The following is a 6,895-nucleotide window of genomic DNA, read 5'->3' on the forward strand; positions in this document are numbered from 1 at the left end:
AAATTGCACTTAGCATTAAATGCATGTTCATAAATACTAACCAAGTGTTCACAGTTAACAGTGATTTGTTTCTGATAACACCCATTCCTCCCTGTAGGATGTGGTAAGTACAAGGTGAAAGATTCTGTTTTTAAACCTTGTATCACTGAACACAATGGTCATAATTTCAATTTCTTTTAATAGTGCTTTGATTTTCACTGCAAATACTTTATACTATAGCTTAATACAGCTTAACTAGGACTTAAGAATCATTAAATTTATTTTAGACATGCCATATTGTTTATCTGATGCTAAAACTGAAACAATTTCACATTTTCAACCATCTGTAGGTAGAAAACAAAACAATGAAAATATTACCCAATTAGTGTGCTCCAGATTACTTGACCATGTCCATATCTAGATATCCTTTCTCTCTTGTAAACTCAGGAAGACCATGCTTACTAGCAAGATTTCAGTTAATCTCTGAGCTAAGTGACCAGTTTTAGCTGACGTCAGCAACCCTGCAACATTACCCTGGAACACGTAGAGATACCTGGCTAATTGTAGCTAGAGAGGATGCTACCAGCATCTCCTATGTAGAACAGGAGGATGTTGATATTTTCCTTGTAATTCACAGTATTACAGCTTGCATCTAAAATTTCCATCTGAGATGCATATTTTAGAAACTTGATCTGCAGATTGGTGCTACTTTGGAAGCGGAGGCATAGATGGCAAAGTAAACCATGAGAGTGGACCTTTATTTCCGGTTCTGGTCTGCTTTCTCCACTCAATGGCTGACCTACTCCCAAAGAATTGCCAGTCTCACACTCCTGCTGCTATGGACATAGACATTTTCCTCTCTTACTTCTTTCTCATTATGCTGCGCTGGAATCTCCTTACAACAAGGAGCCATGGCACATTATTCCTGCCCTAAGTTTTTTTTTTTTCTCTCAGTAATGTTGGTCACCATGCTTCAAAAGTGACTAAGATATGCAGCAAAGACCGGACTAGAAAATAATATATAGCTTTTAATGCCCAAAGTACCAGTGTTGGAAGTCCTAATTTTAGGCAGTAAAATGTCAGTGGAGATAATGGTCAGTTCTCCACTGAAGTCTTCAATATCTATCATTTCTCCCCGAAACCATGTGCTGAAATGGAAGGACAGCAAGAAGCAAGTGGCTTGAATATTGAATTATCATACAAAGAGGAGCTGTCTGAAGAGTTCCTGTATTCTTGACACAATGGGGATTACGATTTGAATACGAAATTCCCCTAAGATGTTCATGTGTTGAAGGTTTGGCTGCTGGAAGGTGGCACTATTTTGGGAGTGATAACTAGCTGAGATCAGGCTGCCAGGAAGCACACTTTTGAAGGCTAGACCTTGTTTCTGGCCCCTCCTCCTTTCTGTATCTCTTCTTGGCTACTATAAAGTAAGTAACTTTGCTCTACCATGAGCTACAGACTTTGACCAAGATATTCTGCTCCACTGTGGCCTAAAATGATGGAGTCAGTCAACCATGAAGTGAAACCTCCAATACCATGAGCCAAAATAAATCTTTCCTAATTGTAAATAATTTCTCAAGTATTTGTCATGTCAAAGAAAAACTGGTAAATCATAATGTAAATCTGCATTCATCTTTAAATATGTTACCCTAAACATGGATATAAAACATCTTCTTATCAATATTGGCAGTTTTATGAATCTTGAACTATGAGCATGTATGTATTTAATATTTTAAAATACCAGCTCCTATCATGTGTATAGCATCTAGTAGCTTCCAAACAAAACTTATGTTTGGGGCAAACAATCTTTTTTGGTTCTTTTTTTTTTTTTTTTTTTTTTTGGAGCTGGGGACCAACCCAGGGCCTTGTGCTTCCCTAGGTGGCGCTCTGCCACTGAGCTAAATCCCCAGCCCAAGTAAACAATCTTTTAAATTTCTAGTCATTAATTCATGCCAAAGATAGAGATGGCATTACTTGAGCAAAAACAGGTTTTAAAGAATGTATTTTTGAAACTAGTTGGCAATATTCTTAACAAATATCGCCAGGATATAGAACATAATTTCGTGTGCGTGGGATGAACTAATCACCCAGGTCTGAAAATGAAACCAAGAAGCTGTGATTTCCAGGGAGTGAAGAATGTTTTTTTTGCCCAGAAGTCATAAAAATGTGAAATGAGAGGCTGGAACAGGATATTTCTTCCTAAGCACAGCAAATACAATGCTGTAGTTCCCAGCAGCCCAGCTGCAGTGAGGGCTCATAATACAATAGGCAATCGCTTAGGAAGGAATCCAATAAAACCCATGCTGAAGTCAAGAATAAAATCCAAGGAAAATGTCTTTACTTAATCACCCCATTCCCTCCCTCCGTGTACCAGAGACGGGCTCACATTTAAATGTAGTCTCACTGTAGGTACCCAGATGGACCATGAGAAAGGAGATAATGCTTACATCTCCAAGACTTTCATTTGAAGACCATAGTTTATGTTTTTAGTACCTCCTACTTTTTTCTATATTAATTGAGTCAGAAAAATAATAAATTGCAAAACCTTTCAAAATATGCTTGGAAGTCTTTAATTATCATGGTTCCATAAGATGCAAAGTTACTTGAAAACAAAATTTAAAAAAAAAATCAACTGAGTCTCATTGTGGTGACTTCAGATACAGAAAACTGACAAGTTCCAAAATGGTGATATCAGAAGCAACCACAAATTTGACTTCAGAGTGACCTACATGAGACATATAGTCACCAAGGAACCAACTGAAGGCAAAATTCAAATATCTCATTTTTAAAACTCTGAAGTTAATTCTATGATGAATATCCATCTTGATGGACAGAAAGTATTCACATATAAGCAAGAAGAAAATAAAAGCCAAGTCCTTGGCAAATCTTGCCGCCCCTCTGAAATTTCTCATCCCCCTAGTAGGGGCCCCGTGGAAGGGACTACATATTTTCCTGGGAGAAACTCTCCACTGGTAGTTTAAGGGATCTAATTCTGCCACAAAGGACCTCTAAAATTTGGAGACAATTACACAAATATCACTGAGTATCAGATCACACTCAGGCCCTCTGGAGAGGGGAGAAGAGCCAGTCTGTACTCAAGAACTTCCTGTACCCATGTTCTGTAGAAGGAATCCACAAATTAATCTACATTGTTTGAGTCACATAGAGAATCAACCTAGTATATGCTGAGGAAGACTAAATTCAAAGGAATGGGTCCATAAAGAGCACACAGACTAGTTCATGGACACACTCAGATGGGGAGAAGCCAGGTAGTCAGGTACCTGCTTGAATGAGAGCAAGAGTATGCACCACCAGTAAAACATCAGAAACAATAGAGGGGTGAGTTTCACTACAAGATACAAGAGTGCTTAACACAGTGGCATAAATCAAACCTGTGATCTGGACTGCCTCAACAGAGGGTACACAGGCTGCTCAGGTGCATAGATCAACAGGACAGTGTCTACAATAATTTATTAATATTTTATCTTGTAGTAGAACAAAACCTCCTACCTTCCTTTACACTGTAGAAAGAACTGGTGTCAAGCACAGGATCAAAGGATGTTTGTTGCTATGTACGTACTTCAGGTGTAGGAGAAAAAATAATGGTTGACAGAAATTTGCTCCTGGAAATCTTTATCTTGTGTCCTTGGATGTCAAATTCAGGGCTTTGTGTATGCTACATCCATTCTCTCCCTCCAAACTATAGACCCAAACCTTATTTTATATTTCAAGTACTTCTAGACTTTCCTGAAAATGCTAAGGTTATCTCAAACCTAAGTACTTTTCAATGTGTACAAAATCTACCAACAGAGAAAATTGGGGCTGCATTCAAATTTAACATTAACAACAAATAGGAAATCAGAATTTCTAGAATTAAAATAAATAGAAAATCCTCAGCTAAAATTTCTACAGCTAACAACTAAAATAAGAGGTTGGAAATTAGTTTGTTAGAAGCTTAAAATAATTTAATACTGTATGCAACTTGTTATATTACTTGACCTTTAACCTTGAATGCATTGAAATTGTACCCACCGCCACCTTCATTAACAAGACTATGATGATGGGGAATGCATACACACACACACACACACACACACACACACACACACACACACACACACACCCTAAGTTGCCTGACACATAGTAGGAACTTTTGATTAATGGTCTCAAAGGTAATACATTAAAACCTAAGTTATGCTGTAGCTGAAGGCATCAGCTTTATGATCTCGATTCTGACATGTTACAAGTAATGAAAATTACAGCTCATCCACATACACAGCTAGGTGATCAATTTAGTTATAACTTTATCAACAAGGAAGAAATTCCTGAAAAGGTATGAGTGCTGTTTTAATTTTATCTATTGAAAGAAAAATTCTAAAGAGGTCCTAGTGTCAGTTGTCTTAGAACAGTTATCAAACTGTAGCAAAGGGTTTTCATTCTTGGCAAAACCAAAACCAAACACAAAAAAACTAATTAGGTGTGGCTAATGGTTGCCTTTCAAACAAAACACAAGCATCCTCTCAGCAACCGTAATATCTCTCTCTCTCTCTCTCTCTCTCTCTCTCTCTCTCTCTCTCTCTCTCTCTCTCTCTCCCTCCCTCCCTCCCTCCCTCCCTCCCTCCTCCCCTAACTCCCTCCCTCTCTTTCTCTTGTGTTCATGTTCATGTGTGCATTTGTGTACAGGTCTTCTATTTTGAGACAGCTCAAAATTCTATAGCAGAAACTGGTCTAGAATTCATAATCCTCCCACCTCCGTTTCCTGAAGTCTGGGGTTACCAATATGCATCATCACAGAGTACAGAGCAATTGCATAATGACACTGAGCCGTAGTGGGGTTTTGGTATTTTTTGGTATATTTGGGTTTTCTGATTGTTTGACTATCTATTTGTTTTGGTTTAGGTCCTAACTAGTCTTATAAGAGTCTTTTCTGTCTCATATCCCAGCTGTGTCTTGCAAAAACATGGGGAGAGCTGTGGTTGTCTGGCGAAGGCATAGAGCACTCAGATACTCTGCCAATTCTTGACCCTTGCCACAATTAAGAGCTTCCTTCTCTTTTCATGATTCACACGTCATGGCATCTAATGTGTATCATTAAGCCAGTATGTCACTTTTCAATGTCTAATAACAAAGCTTTCTTAAATGTCAAAGATATTAACCACCAGGTGCTCTACTATCATTCAATCTTGTTAATGGACAAATTTAAGAACTGTCCTTGATAACATGACATCATTATCTATCATAATTTCCAAGTTAGTTGCACAACAAAACTCACAGATGAGGTTCTTGGAAATAAGACGAGGTAATGGTTCATTGAGAACATATTGTTCTTCTGAAAGTCCTTAGTCATTCTCAAAGCTCATCTTTCTGAATGTCTATTTCTCCTTCAATGCCTTTGATTAAAATTCTGAAAATACACGCAACCATTGAAACACAGGAAGCAGAAAGGCAAAGTATTAATCTGTCGCCAAGCATTTAATAGTCCTTCTCTTGTCTCATACAAAATAAGCCTCGTCTGCCTGTATTTTCACTCCGCTATCTCTTCTCAGATTACTGATCATTGTGTTGTCACTGCAAGCATATGGAAATTTTTATTGTGTGTAAGAGTTAATCTATGATGCATAGAGGTTGCTTTCCTTGGCTGAATATGTCTTTAATACACTTCAAATTGAATCTGTTAAAGAAAAAAATGAAGAGAACTTCATTAAGAACTGTTCCCATTATGACTTCTGAAATCTCTTGATGGCCGGATGCAGCTTTGCAACTTGCACTAGATATAAATGTGGAGCAAATAAAAATAAATATTACATGTCAGGAGTGCTCATAAAACCACCAAGTAATTGTTTTGCCCTCTAACCAAGCCTACGGAAGCAGCATCTAAAATCCTATTTTTAATGTTCTATATGTTGTATAAAACCTCATGACTGTCATCAAAATAAGGCCAGACACTTACTCCAGGATTGGGCAACTTCCATTCCCCTCCATTAAAGTATCTCTCTCTCTCTCTCTCTCTCTCTCTCTCTCTCTCTCTCTCTCTCTCTCTCTCTCTTTCTCTCTTTCTCTCTCTCACACACACACATTCAGAAGGCAAAATTTAGTTTAACCTTTTAGAAAATGATTTTTATAATTAGGAGAATAAAAGTTTTTAATATTAAAACCAAGTTATCTATGTCTCAAAGATTTATCTTTCCATATGTATAATACTAAATATACTGAATTCTTTTTAAAATGGTGGGTAGGTCTCCCAGCCCCAGAGCATACAAGCCAATTATTTCAAACAAGCACAGAACAGTTAAAGTTTCTTAATTGCTTATAATATTTTTATAACAAGAGCAATTGCAAAGTTAAACAACAAAACAAAACCTACAAATCTTTCATGTAAACAGGAGTCCACAAGGACTAAAGTTTATTAAACACAACACTGGTGTGAATATATGGAATGAGCTAAAGATAGTTAACACTGGACATCCAGGGACCCATGAGTCACCTAATGGTGGCTGACATTAGACATCCAGGGAACCCACAATGAGCAGAATAGAATCTGTCATTTAACTATTTCCGGCAAAAGCCCAGTTTGGATGCTCCTGTGTAAATATGTTCTGTGGTCAGAGTATCTTTACCAGTCTTTCTGGGTGTCTCTGCCTCTGTACCTGGTTCAGTACACCCAGTGTAGTGGACATGTGTGTCTGAGTGCCTGTTGTCACTCATGTGCCAAAAATAAAATACGGTATTTCACATCTGGTTAGAATGAATCCATTCAGCTGCCTCGCCTCCTGTGCTGTCTTGTTTCCTGGCTTCTGACCTCAGCCCCATCAGTTCTCTGTGGAAAGCACAAAATCCCCTTGAGTGAACTTAGATTTTGAATGGTTGGGGGGGCTGTGATACCAGTGTTATGTGTGCAACTTCACATAAGTCT

The sequence above is a fragment of the Rattus rattus genome, chromosome 4 (genome assembly GCF_011064425.1).
Source record: "Rattus rattus isolate New Zealand chromosome 4, Rrattus_CSIRO_v1, whole genome shotgun sequence".
Classification (NCBI taxonomy): domain Eukaryota; kingdom Metazoa; phylum Chordata; class Mammalia; order Rodentia; family Muridae; genus Rattus; species Rattus rattus.